Genomic DNA, 15,564 nt, shown 5'->3' with positions numbered 1-15,564 from the left:
TTTGTACTGCCGTTGTGACAACCCGAGATCCCAAGGTCCTTCCTCTGCGCACCACTTGTTCACAAATCTATTCTCACAGTCCGTTTTACGTTGTAATATGTGCACCATATCGGAATAACAAAAGTATCATTATGATTGATTGATATGTTGGTTGTTAAACGAAAACTTAGGAGTTGTTTGATGTTTAGACGTAGCACGTTCATGTTGCACAACTTTGGACCGCACACCACATTGTAGTCGACGAAGAACATGGTTCTTCGTTGACTGGCTTCTGAGCGAAGAAGGTACTTTGTCCCAAACAGTTCTTGATGAAGAATGTTCTTCGTCGTCAACACCCTTGACGAAGCTCAGTTCTTCATCAAAGAGGATCTTCGCCAATAGGGCTTTCGGCCCAGATCAGCAAGCCGGCCCATATAGTGTCTGTGGTTTCTTTTATTCTGCAAAACACGAAACAAGCATCAAACCCTAAAACACTCTCTCCCTCTCCTCTCTATGAGACGGTAGTTGTGGGTCTCGAAGCTCTCCATCTCAAACAAACTAATTACTTCGGCATGGCGGTTAGTGTTCATCATTGTTAGTCGCTAGAATATTGATGTTGTGACTTCATGTAAAACTAGGGTTTTATCTATAAGATCGTAAATCTAGAAAATGTGAATGATTATGATGTTGGTTTATATTGGTCTTAGTGGTGAGAAACTCCGTGGTCGATGATTGTGTATACGTGACTTTGATTTCGTATTCAACTGATGATTTGCTTGATTAACAGTGATGATCGCATGATAAGTTGTTAACTACGATTTGTATATTAATGAGTGGTGTAATTGTTATGCTTCGAATGAATTGTTGAACGGTGGATGATTGTTCATAATTAGGGTTCTTGATCATGATTAAAAAGTGTTGTTTGATCTGATTTGGAAACTGTCAACCTGTTAGAAACTGTTACTACTCGAATTAAGGGATTTGTGACCGTCTGTTAAGTGCAGCGATGAAGTACTCCTCACGAAGAACCCAGGTCGACGAAGGACCTGATTCTTCGTCGACTTGCTTTTGACGAACCACTAAGGTTCTTCATCACGTACTTTCTCGACGAAGAATAGATCTTCGCCATTGGGGGTTCTTCGTCGTACTTAACCCCGACGAAGGATAGTCCTTGCCAGAGGATTCTTCGCCGAGGGAGCATCCCACGAAGAATAGATTCTTCGTGGAGATGTTGCATGTGTGTTAACAAATAGAAAAGTTTATGATGTATATGATGATGAATGTTTGTGTTTATAAGATCTATCTGTTGCTTAGAATGAGAAATCTGATTTGGCTCGTGTGAGAAGCAAACTCATCTGTTAAGTGTTGCTATGTGATTTGAGTACTTGCTATGCATTATACGATGATCTTTGCGATAAATGCAATCTGTGACCATACGTGAGTTAATTGATTATGAAACCGATTGTCTTTGGTAACCACGGTAGGGTTTGGTTGACCAACTTGGAAAGGGTAACTTAACATACCAAGCAAAACTATGGTGAGTTCATTTCTCATTACAAGCATGCGTCCGGTGGGGACAATCAAACAGGCAAACAAATAAACGGATGTTCATAAACCCATATCCTTGTAGGGGATATGAAGCAGTTTTCATAAACCCACATCCTTGAAGGGGATGTAAGGCGGTTTTCACAAACCTATATCCTTGTAGGGGATATTAGGCGGTTTTCAGTAAATGTTGATGTTGGATAATATACTCACTTTCTATCACTTAAGTCCCATCATACTACCGAACTAGTTGCTTGCAGGGCTACGGGGTATTAGTTGATAGAGCTATTAGGTTTGGCACCCTCACGATGTACCTGGATAGGATGGGCGTGAACTAATAACTTTAAAATCATGACCAATGTTTGATAGAGCATTGGAGAAGGGCAAAAAGGGCCGTCTGCGGTATCGAGTTATTATCAACATAACATAAGTCAATACTTGGTAACAAACGGTTAAGCAAACTGTGAACTCACCAGCGTTGTCTGATACACTTTTCTGCATGCTTGCAGGCCTATAGGTACATGTCGTTGGAACTTGCTGTCTAGGATGCTGGAGTGGTCATGGGTCAAGTTGCATGGAATCACGAGACACGTCTAATGGCTTTTATACACTTGAGTTATGAAATTCTTAACTATTGTAGTATGCTTCCGCTGAACAGTAAATAATGTTTTGTAATGCTTATGATTAACAAATGAAAGTTTTATTTGAAATATTGTTATGAGTTCAATGTGATTGGTGGCTAGATCCTGGTACGTCACACGCCTCGCAGGGGTTTCCTCTTGGGGTATTTTCGGGGGTGTGACAGATTGGTATCAGAGCCACTGGTTATAGTAAACTTGGTTTTAAAACGTTTTTATAAAACTAGACTATAACCGAACAAGTTCTGAATACGACCATGACACTCAGCTCCAGATTGCAAGGTTTGTCTTTTCATCATGTTCAGTGGAAGCATTAATCATTTGTTAAGTGTTTCATAAACCATATGTACGAAAACCATTAGACTTGTCTCGCAAATCCATGTCTCTTGACCCATGACCACTCCAGCCTCCCAGACAGCAAGTCCCAATGATATAAACCTATAGACATGCAAGCATGCAGAAAAGTGTATCAGACAACGCTGGTGAGTTCACAGTTTTGTTTACCGAGAATCGTGTTACATGATTTGCTGCCAAAAAATTAGTTCAGTTCAAAAGCATTTCCAAAACAACAATGTTGATAATAACTCGATACCGTACAAGATGGCTCCATATTATTTTGCCCTTTCCCCAATGCCCCTATCAAAGCATTGGGCATGACTGGGTCATTAGTTCACACCCGTCCTCTCAGGTACGGGGTGAGGGTGCCAAACCTAGATAGCGCTACCAACTAATACCCCGTTACCTCTCAGGTAACAAACAAGGTGGGACTTAATGGTGATAGGAGTGAGTGTATTATCCAACATTTAGGTTTAACATTCCAGTCAAACCCATTACCCAATATTCCTCCCCGGAATATTTACCAGATGTCCCTCCCCGGGACGCATGCTTGAAAAAGAGCAGTGAACTCACCTTAGATTTGCTCGGTATGTTAAGTTACCCGTCCAAGTTGGTCAACCCAAACCCTACCGTGGTTACCAATCAAAATCAGTTTCATTATCATTTAAAACACCTGTCATCAAAGATTGCATATATCACAAGAATCACCGTACATCATGTATAAAATATCCAGTTCTTACACAAGTCCACATCTCATGTGAATGTCAAAAAGCAACACATAACAGGTGAGTTTGTTATTCATACTAGTCAAACCAGATTTCTTATTCTTATTGATTCGGGTTGGTAGTAGATGGAATGTCGATGAACTGTTGATTGATCCGCTAATCATGCTGAAAATGTGTTAACTGTTGTTATGAGATTGAGGAGTTATAACTGTTTGATCTTTGACGAACCTTGGTGATACTTCGCCAAAGATCACCATGACGAAGATTAGATGCTTCGTCACACGCTAGATACTTCGTCTCGACGAAGAATGGATTCTTCTTCAAACTTGGACTCGACGAAGGATAGTTCTTCATCGCAGGGGGTACTTCGCCGTGAAAGTGAATGGGTTGAATAGTAGACACTTATGATGATGATGATGATGATGATGGATGGATGGATGGATGGATGGATGGATGGATGGATGATAGATAGATAGATAGATAGATAGATAGATAGATAGATAGATAGATAGATAGATAGATAGATAGATAGATAGATAGATAGATAGATAGATAGATAGATAGATAGATAGATAGATAGATAGATAGATAGATAGATAGATAGATAGATAGATAGATAGATAGATAGATAGATAGATAGATAGATAGATAGATAGATAGATAGATAGATAGATAGATAGATAGATAGATAGATAGATAGATAGATAGATAGATAGATAGATAGATAGATAGATAGATAGATAGATAGATAGATAGATAGATAGATAGATAGATAGATAGATAGATAGATAGATAGATAGATAGATAGATAGATAGATAGATAGATAGATAGATAGATAGATAGATAGATAGATAGATAGATAGATAGATAGATAGATAGATAGATAGATAGATAGATAGATAGATAGATAGATAGATAGATAGATAGATAGATAGATAGATAGATAGATAGATAGATAGATAGATAGATAGATAGATAGATAGATAGATAGATAGATAGATAGATAGATAGATAGATAGATAGATAGATAGATAGATAGATAGATAGATAGATAGATAGATATTTGTGTGTATAAGATCTATGTGCATGTTAACAGCTCAGCATTTCATAAATCAAGTTAATCATCAATTTGCATAATCATTCCAATCATCATTCAGTTTATTCTAAGTATATAATCATCATTGAGTGGTCTTTCAACCGCGAGTTAATTCTTGTTATCTAATCACACATAAATAGATCCGTGATCTATACTAACACATTCATGATCATGTTATAGCACAAAATCATCGACATCCATTCCCTAAAGTCATCGAACACGTTACAATAGGCATTGATACGTTCGTATTAATCATTGCAATCTATATTCAAACAGCCCTAGGTTATTGACATTAAAATCAGACCACAAGTTTAGTTCATCAATTGATTATCATAATCGATCATGTCATATAACTCTAATAATCATTAACCAACATCATGCAATGCTTATGATCCAAAATTAATTCAGTAGATCTATGTACTCATGCAACACACACACATAATACACATACTCAAGAACGACTAAGGTACGAATTAAGTTAGTGATGAACATACCGACCGAGTGTTAGAAAGGAGTGTTCTTGATCTGAAAAGAAAGAGTCACAACAAGGTTGGGTGGTCGCTGGTTCAAGGTAGAAAAAGAGGAAGGAGTCGCCGCCCATGGAAGACTGATGTGTGTGAAATGCAACATACAAATTACATCAAATGTGGCATAAAACTAACCCTTTTTTAGTACTAATGTTGGAAAAAGTGTGCTTTTGTCTTCCTTTTTGTATTTTCAGGATAAAATAAGGTCAAAATAACAAATGAAGCAAAAAGACAGCAAAATCTAACATAAATACAAGAAAGGGAACAAAAGTGACAAGCCTGACCCCCCGACAGCATCTTCCCAAGCAAAACAAAGAAGACAGAAGACTGAGCACGCCCCGTGCTCAGCGAGCATGGGGCCGTGCCCAAGAAGCAGCAGAAAAGACAAACCTATAGAAGCTTCTTCTGCCCACCACGGGGCCGTGCCCAGCGGACACGGGGGCGTGGTCAACTTACTGCAGGCACATTTATTGTAATTGCGAATTACAATTAATGAAGAGAGATATTGTCAGATGGACACGGGGCCGTGCCCAGCGGGCACGGGGCCGTGTCCGAGATTCTTTTCAGCCTATAAATAGGAGTGTTTGGAGCTCTTGCAACTCATCCCTTGGCACACCACCTCTCTCACACTTCACCCACCACCCACCACCACCATAACACCATCATCCACCACCATCATCCATTGTCCATCATAGAGTGTGTGAGTCGTCTCGGGATCCAAGATTGATCGTAAGAGTTCTTGACAATCAAAGGCCATGTTTGCCTAAGTCTCTTACATCAGTTGGTGAAGACAAGTGTTTAGTGTAATACTTTTTATTTTTAATCTTTTGCACTTTTTAATTGGTTTTGTATTAATGACTTTAATTACTAGTTTCTTATGTTGAAGGTGATTCTTCCTTATCGTTTGTCCGTGGTGTCTTGGCATTATTTTACTGTCTATATAAAATAAAAGATTTTCACCATTCATATCTCCACGGTCTATATGGAGGTATGTTGGCTACCTGGTCGGGGGTTAAGGGAACGGTTTGGTAAGAGTCTTGCCATTGTTTAGTGTATAGATCCTGCAAAGAATCTGGGTCAAATTTAGTAGGACCTCCTTCAATAGCCAAAGGTATTGGATGGCGGGGGTCCAAACTCTTTGATCCCCTCATAAGTTAAACTACTATTAAAACTTTAACCAGGCTACTTAGGACTGTATCCTGCTGACTCAGACTACTTAGCTGAGGGTAACGTCGCCTTCAAAAGAGGGGCCTACCACATTATGCATTAATAACTTAATTAATTATCTTTCAATAATCCGACCCTTTAGGATTGTATCCTTGCTGACTCAAACTACTGGGTTGAGGGTAACGTCGCCTTCAAAAGAGGGGCCTACTACAATAACTAAGATAATCTCTTAAACAAGTGCAAAAGTGCAAAAATAATCAAAGGTTACACTAACACACGAGTCGGATCCAAGTGATTCATCTTGTCTATCTGTTTTACTTTTATTTTATTTTTCAGCATTTTTTTAGTTTTATTTTCTTAGTTTAAAAAACCTTTTTCTAACATTTTTGATTTGGTTAGACGTTGAGCATAAACCGGTACTAAAAGCTCTTGTGTCCTTGGACGACCTCGGTATCTTACCAACACTATACTACGTCCACGATGGGTGCACTTGCCCATATGTGTGTTTAGTGTTAGTAAATATCGTGTTTTATAAATTTAAAACTTGCCTAAACAGTGTAAAAAGGGCTTAAAATATATACCTAATATATATACACACTGACACGCATCAAGTTTTTGGCGCCGTTGCCGGGGACACAAGGATTTTAAGAAAGCTTAAAATCGATGGCCTAATCTGTTTTTCAAAAATTTTTCAAAACGCGTGCACATTTTTCTGCATTTTAGTTTAGTTTGCATTTACGGTAGCCTGAACATGGGGCCGTGCTGCATATTTTTCATAAAACACCCAGATACAGAGTCTGAACACGGGGTCGTGCTCACTGGACACGCCCCCGTGCTCAACGAGACCAGTAACTTTAATTAAAACGCCCAGATACAGACCCTGAACACGGGGACGTGTCCACTAAGCCCGGGGCCGTGTCCAGCCTCTGTTTCCGTCTTTATTTTCTGTTTTCTGGTCCCGAGACTTAGTTGTGGTCTGTTGAGTGATTCTTATGGATCAATACTCAGGAGGCTACAACTACACCTATGAGGAGGATGATTACATGAGAGACTATTGCACTAATTGTGGAGACCCGCACTCGGTACAATATTGTAACTTATTTCAACCATCCAATTCATACAACTATTATGAGGAGCCCAGGTACGAGCCATCGACTTCATACACATCCTATGAAGACCAAAGGTATGAACCTTCTCCCTCATACTCATATTTTGATGAACCAAGGTATGGACCCTCATACTCATACTTTGAGGAGTCAAGATATGAGCCACCACCTTCATACACTTATTATGAGGAACCATGGCGTGAACAACCCACCTCATATGAGTACTATGAAGAACAAAATTACGACCCTTATCCATCATATACTTACAATGAAGAACAATGGTGTGAACCATCTACTTCATATGGGTACTATGAGGAACCAAGGATCGAACAACCGGATTCAAGCTTTGAGGATCCCGCTCCTTTCTCTATCACCGAGGTGACCGATAAGATATTAGAACACATTAAAACTATCGAATGTTGCATAAAAGAATCTCGCGCAAGGGAAGAGGAGTCCGGCTCAAGAGAAGAATTAGATAAAAAAACGATAGTTGAAGAGTTAAAAATGGAAGAACAAATAAGTGAAAAACCGACACATGAGTTAAACAAGGAAAAAGGTGAGGCCGATACTGTTAAAATTCAAGAAGAGTCTAATTTTGAAGAAATTAATATCTTGTCACCTTCTTTTGAAAATCATTGTTTAGTATCAACTCATGCTAAGTTTTTAAAAGAGCTAAACACTAACTCAAAAATTGAAGAAATGGTAAGTGTTAAGTTAACTAACGACCAAACTTCGCTAATAAAAGAAGACCCTTTTGAAATTAACATTACACCGGTTCCATGTTTTTTTTTCAAAATTCATTTATTAGTAACGTCACCATTGATAAGGATCTTTGTGTTAACATAATGCCTAACTACATTTTCGAGAAATTGAGTATTAGTGACCTGGCTCCACTTCAAATACCCATTTTTCTATCCAATCGGAGAATAATAAAATCAATCGGTGTAGTTGAGGATGTCTTGGTTCAAACAAATCAAATGGTAATCCCAACCGACTTTGTCATCCTTGATGACGCTCCTCTAGTGTTGGGACGGCCTTTTGTAAAAACTCATGAAGCTTTGAAAAACCGGTAGTACAACAATCTACCTCTTCAATTAGGGGCATTCAAAAGGAGAATAGATCTTGAGCGCTCAATGAAATATCCTTTTGGCAATAATGACCCCCTAATTGAAGATGAGCCAGAACCACCCGATAAGGAGGGTCTAGCCAAGGACCCTTATAAATGTGGCGCACCACGGAGGCATTCCGCGGAACTATCCTTAGTTTTAGATTAGTTTAACTTTTATGCTTTCTAGTTTAGCTTTAATTTGCCGGAATAAAACACACTCGAGATGGTGAAGGGTACTAAGGGAAGCTTGAACCAACACCCCATGCACAAAAACAGAGCCTCTCGACAATTTTTCTTCATTACAGCAAGTTCAGCACGGGGTCGTGCTCAACCCAACACGCCCCTGTACCCAAAAATCTACAGAAATGCCCAGTTCAGGTAACTGGACACGGGGCCGTGCTCACTGAACATGTGCCCGTGCCCAGCCTTCTGTTTACTTTTGGTACTGGCAGTCTAGACATGGGGCCGTGCTCAGCCAACACCACCCCGTGTTCAGCTACTAGTAACATAAAATCTTGTTTTTAACCCACTTTATACATTTTAATCAACCAAAAAACTTATTTTTGGGACACATTGAGGACAATGTGTAATTTAAGTGTGGGGGGATGCTAAAACCTTGAATTTTGCAAGTCCTAGTTACAACCCTTACACAAAACTCTATTGGAACCGCTAATCACCCCATATTTTTTCAAATTTTTTTTCATTTTTTTTACTTGTCTAGGTTTAAGTTGGGAATTTCAAAATTCTAAAAAGGTTATATCTTTACAAATTTACAAACGATAGCGTTGTGATAAAAAGAAACAACATAAGAAAATTATGAAACGGCATGACAAATCTAGTTAAAATTTGATTATATATACTTGATCACATAAAAACCCATTCCTACAAAAAGTGAGTTTTTGAGCCTTTATTGAGCATACAAATATACATCTTTAAACTAAATGCTCATTTTTCGTTTCTTGTGTGAATAGCCGCTTGGTTTCTTACGACTCTAGAACTTGCCACGACGATACATTCCTGGTCCTTACCAACTTAAACCCAAGTAAGTAAATGATGGAGGTATTAGGACTAACCCTTTTTATTTCAACACCATTATTTTTCTTTTTTTTTTACCACCTACCCAAAATCCCCCTAGTTAACCCCTTTGAGCCTAAACCTTTTCATTTCTTAACCCAAAACAAACACCCTTTTTCCCACCAAAACCCGTTTTTCATTTTAAACCCTTTATTTTAGTAACAAAGCGCGGTTTTTCTTATGACTTCCTTATCAAAAAAAAAAAAAGAGAAAAATGATGATGATAATGAAGCCAAAAGAAATAAATAAACAAGTCTTACGAAAACCGACGCTTTTTACGCCTTTCGCCCTTTTCTACTAACCACTAACCCAACCACCTACCTTTAACCCAAGCCTAACCCTTCCCCCCAAAAAGTCCTCTTGATATTTACAAAGGTATATAGTTAAAAAGGAGGAGGATTGATTGCTTGGCAAGCCTATGGTAGGAGTAAGTTTCATGCCGCTCTCGAGTGATTCACTAAAAATACACCTTCGGCCGAGTGTTGAGTGATCCCCCGTGAGGTATGTGAACTTGTATATAAATGGAATTTTAAAAAAGGTATGTTATGCCCTAATAAGTAATTTTTCTTACGAAACGTTTTTAATAAATCATGACGAATAAGATTGTAAATAAATAAAAATAAAACTTAATTAAAGAATCTTGGAAATCCCGACACTCTATGACAAGCTCAAAAACCTTCTCTTCTACCCATTCCATTTGGGTGTGAAAAAGCCACATTATAAAGAGTTTTGCTTGAGGACAAGCAAAGATTCAAGTGTGGGGGTATTTGATGTGTGTGAAATGCAACATATAAATTACATCAAATGTGGCATAAAACTAACCCTTTTTTAGTATTGGAAAAAGTGTGCTTTTGTCTTCCTTTTGTATTTTCAGGATTAAATGAGGTCAAAATAACAAAAGAAGCAAAAAGACAGCAAAATCTAACATAAATACAAGAAAGGGAACAAAAGTGACAAGCCCGACCCCCCGACAGCATCTTCCCAAGCCAAACAAAGAAGACAGAAGACTGAACACGCAGCAGAAAAGACAAACCTATAAAAGCTTCTTCTGCCCACCACGGGGCCATGCCCAGCGGACACGGGGGCGTGGTCAACTTGCTGCAGGCACATTTATTGTAATTGCGAATTACAATTAATGAAGAGAGATATTGTCAGATGGACAAGGGGGCGTGCCCGAGCTTCTGTTCAGCCTATAAATAGGAGTGTTTGGAGCTCTTGCAACTCATCCCTTGGCACACCACCTCTCTCACACTTCACCCACCACCCACCACCACCATAACACCATCATCCACCACCATCATCCATTGTCCATCATAGAGTGTGTGAATCGTCTCAGGATCCAAGATTGATCGTAAGAGTCCTTGATAATCAAAGGCCATGTTTGCCTAAGTCTCTTACATCACTTAGTGAAGACAAGTGTTTAGTGTAATACTTTTTATTTTTAATCTTTTGCACTTTTTAATTGGTTTTGTATTAACGACTTTAATTACTAGTTTCTTATGTTGAAGGTGATTCTTCCTTATCGTTTGTCCGTGGTGTCTTGGCATTATTTTACTGTCTATATAAAATAAAAGATTTTCACCATTCATATCTCCACGGTCTATATGGAGGTATGTTGGCTACCTGGTCAGGGGTTAAGGGAACGGTTTGGTAAGAGTCTTGCCATTGTTCAGTGTATAGATCCTGCAAAGGACCTGGGTCAAATTTAGTAGGACCTCCTTCAATACCCAAAGGTATTGGATGGCGGGGGTCCAAACTCTTTGATCCCCTCATAAGTTAAACTACTATTAAAACTTTAACCCAGCTACTTAGGACTGTATCCTTGCTGACTCAGACTACTTAGCTGAGGGTAACGTCGCCTTCAAAAGAAGGGCCTACCACATTATGCATTAATAACTTAATTAATTATCTTTCAATAATCCGACCCTTTAGGATTGTATCCTTGCTGACTCAAACTACTGGGTTGAGGGTAACGTCGCTTTCAAAAGAGGGGCCTACTACAATAACTAAGATAATCTTTTAAACAAGTGCAAAAGTGCAAAAATAATCAAAGGTTACACTAACACACGAGTCGGATCCAAGTGATTCATCTTGTCTATCTGTTTTACTTTTATTTTATTTTTCAGCATTTTAGTTAGTTTTATTTTCTTAGTTTAAAAAACCTTTTTCTAACATTTTTTATTTGGTTAGACGTTGAGGATAAACCGGTACTAACAACTCTTGTGTCCTTGGACGACCTCGGTATCTTACCAACACTATACTACGTCCACGATGGGTGCACTTGCCCATATGTGTGTTTAGTGTTAGTAAATATCGTGTTTTATAAATTTAAAACTTGGCTAAAAAGTGTAAAAAGGGCTTAAAATATATACCTAATTTATATACACACTGACACGCATCAAAGACCCAGAGGAGGATGATTCCTGACACGACGTTACAGACATGGTACGACCAATACGATTTTCTGTTCATGTTGTTTAAGTTATCCAACACACCCGCAGCTTTAGGGATCATATGAGTAGTATGTGTCAACCTCATCTCGCCAGATTCGTCAACCGTGTTTATCTATGATGTTTTGTATCACTTTCAGGAGAAAGGAACGCAATGAACGGCACTTGTATTTCATCTTAGAGCTCCAAGGGGAGGAGCAACTCCATGCGAAGTCTACCTAAGTGTGACTTCAGGATTCGAGAAGTACACTTTCTTGGTCACGTAGTCAACGAAGTGGGGATACACGTGGATCTCTCTAAGATCCATTTTATTAGAAATTGGTCGGCACCAAAGAGTCCTTCGGGGATACAGCAATTTCTAGGTCTCGCTAGATACTACCGCAGATTCATCACGGGATTTTCGAAGATCGCGCAGCTTTAATCTCTTTAGCACAGCAAGGTGCCGTGTATTCGTGGGAGACAAAACAGGATGACGACTTTTCAGCCTTTGAGTCCCAACTCTACAATGCACTGAGCATCGTCTTTACCCGAGGGTATGGGTGATCTAGTAGTATACCATGATGGTTCGAATCAGAGTCCCAGATACACGCCTATGCAACATGAGAAGGTGATGGCTTACATGGTGGATTTACAAGAAGAATTGCACGAATCACAACCTGCGGTGGAAGCCATGGTCTTTGGATTTAAGTTGGAGGCATTACTTGGACGGTACCAAATGAACTACTCAGACTGATCACAAGGGCCTCCCGTGTACCCTTGTTTTGAAAGAGCTAAACATGTGATGGCATCGCTGGATTGAACTTTTGAATGATTTCGACTGTGAAACCTAAACGTGTACGAGCATCGCAGCACACCATCGACTCTAACCTACCTGATCAGATCCGTTCTGCTCGAACCAAAGCGTTGAAGGACGAGAACCTCCCAGTTGAATCCGTGTGGGGCATGGAAAACCGAGTTGTATCTAAAATCGGGTGATACCCACTACCTCATGGAGCGAATATGTCTCACTATACAGCAATCCTAGGGAACTTGTGTTGGGCGAAGCACACGAGCCTCGATATTCTACTCGTCCGGGTTTTGATAGAATGTCTTAGGATCTAAGGATCTTGTACTAGTGACCGGACGTGAAAGCCTATATAGCAATGTATGTGAACGATGTGTGACTTATGCGAAAGTTAAGGTGGAGTATCAGAAACCTCCTAGGTTGTGTCAGCAACCAGAAACACCCATTTGGAAATAGGAACAGACTGCCATGGATTTTGTCACTGTTCTACCTAAAACTCAAAACGGAAACAATATCACCTGGGTGATCGTTGATTGTCACATGTAACCAGTACACTTTCTAGCAATCAAGGAAAATTGACAAGTCTTCGAATCCTGTGAATAATTACCTGTGAAGGGCGGATTCTATGCACGGGGTGCCAACTCCTGTTACCTCTGATTTTGATTTATACCTAATTTATGACAGGCAATACACAACACCCTTGGCTCACGTCTAGACATGAGCATTGCTTATCACCGTAGGATAAACGGTCAGAGTAAACGAACCATCCTGACACTCGAAGACATGCTGCGAGCATGTGTGTGATTAACTTTAGTAAAAATTGGAAGGACACTTACCTTTGGTTGAGTTCTACTGCAGCAGTTGCCATTCTAGTATTCAGACAGCTCTATTTGAGGCATTGCATGGACAATAATGTCGATCTCCTTGTTGGACTAAGGAGGGTGACAACCTAATCACAGGTCCAGGACTTGTACTTGGAACCTCTGAGAAGATTGTTTAGATCGGAATTGTATGGCGGCAACGCGTGACCGCCAGGAAAGCTGATAAGCTTAGGAAACGCTGGGAGTTCGCTGCAGGCGAACATGTCATGATTGAAAGTCTCACCCTGGGAGGGTGCGGTACGCTTTGGGAAGCGTGGCCAGATGAATTTACGTTACGTTGGGCCATTTAAAATTCTGGAAAGAATCAGTGACATGGCCTACAAACTCGAGTTACCCGACGAATTGGGTAACGTTCACGATGTCATTTATGTCTCGAATCTAAAGAAGTGTTTGTCCGATGAAATACTTGTGATACCCTTACTAGAGTCTAAGGTTAACGACAAGTTGCAGTTATCAAGGAATCTATCGAAAGCATGGACCAGGAAGTCAATGTTTGTTATCATAGTCGAATTCCAATCGAGAGAGTTCGTTGGAACTCGAGACGTGGACCGGAGTTCACGTGGGAATGCAAAGATCAGATGAAGCTCTAGTATCCTCAATTGTTCAGGAGGTTGAATCAACTTCTAATGTCATTGACGGATTTCGGGACGAAATTCCCTTTCAAGTTGGGGATGATGTGGCACCCGAGGAAAATCCACAGTCATCCTGATCTAACACCTTGATGTTTTGAGTTACTTATCAAATTTCGGGACGAAATTTCTTTCAAGTTGGGGATGATGTGACAACCCGAGATCCCAAGGTCCTTCCTCTGTGCACCACTTGTTCACAAATCTGTTCTCACAATCCGTTTTACGTTGTAACATGTGCACAATATCGGAATAAATAAAGTATCGTGATAATTGATTGATATGTCGGTTGTTAAACGAAAACTTAGGAGTTGTTTGATGTTTAGACGTAGCGCGTTCATGTTGCACAACTTTGGACCGCACACCACATTGTAGTCGACGAAGAACATGGTTCTTCGTTGACTGGCTTCTGAGCGAAGAAGGTACTTCATCCCAAACAGTTCTCGACGAAGAATATTCTTCGTCGTCAACACCCTTGACGAAGCTCAGTTCTTCTTCAAAGAGGATCTTCGCCAATAGGGCCTTCAGCCCAGATCAGCGAGTCGACCCATATAGTGTCTGCGGTTTCTTTTATTCTGCAAAACACGAAACAAGCATCAAACCCTAAAACACTCTCTCCCTCTCCTCTCTGTGCGACGGCAGCTGTGGGTCTCGAAGCTCTCCATCTCAAACAAACTAATCACTTCGGCATCGCGGTTAGTGTTCATCATTGTTAGTCGCTAGAATATTGATGTTGTGACTTCATGTAAAACTAAGGTTTTATCTATAAGATCGTAAATCTAGAAAATGTGAATGATTATGATGTTAGTTTATGTTGGTATTAGTGGTTAGAAACTCCGTGGTCGATGATTGTATATACGTGACTTTGATTTCGTATTCAACTGATGATTTGCTTGATTAACAATGATGATCGCATGATAAGTTGTTAACTACGGTTTGTATATTAATGAGTGGTGTAATTGTTATTCTACGAATGAATTGTTGAACGGTGGATGATTGTTCATAATTAGGGTTCTTGATCATGATTAAAAAGTGTTGTTTGATCTGATTTGGAAACTGTCAACCTGTTAGAAACTGTTACTACTTGAATTAAGGGATTTATGACCGTCTGTTAAGTGCAGTGACGAAGTACTCCTCACGAAGAACCCAGGTCGACGAAGGACCTGATTCTTCGTCGATTAGCTTTTGACGAACCACTAAGGTTCTTCGTCACGTACTTTCTTGACGAAGAATAGATCTTCGCCATTGGTGGTTCTTCGCCGTACTCAACCCCGACGAAGGATAGTCCTTCGCCAGAGGATGCTTCACCGAGGGAGCATCCCACGAAGAATAGATTCTTCCTGGAGATGCTGCATGTTTGTAAACAAACAAAAAAAGTTTATGATGTACATGATGATGAATGTTTGTGTTTATAAGATCTATTTGTTTCTTAGAATGAGAAATCTGATTTGGCTCGTGTGAGTAGCAAACTCATCTGTTAAGTGTTGCTATGTGATTTGAGTACTTGCTATGCGTTATACG

The sequence above is a fragment of the Helianthus annuus genome, chromosome 10 (genome assembly GCF_002127325.2).
Source record: "Helianthus annuus cultivar XRQ/B chromosome 10, HanXRQr2.0-SUNRISE, whole genome shotgun sequence".
Taxonomy (NCBI): Eukaryota; Viridiplantae; Streptophyta; class Magnoliopsida; order Asterales; family Asteraceae; genus Helianthus; species Helianthus annuus.
The sequence above is the reverse complement of the archived record's forward strand: the minus strand, read 5'-3'. Positions refer to the sequence as shown.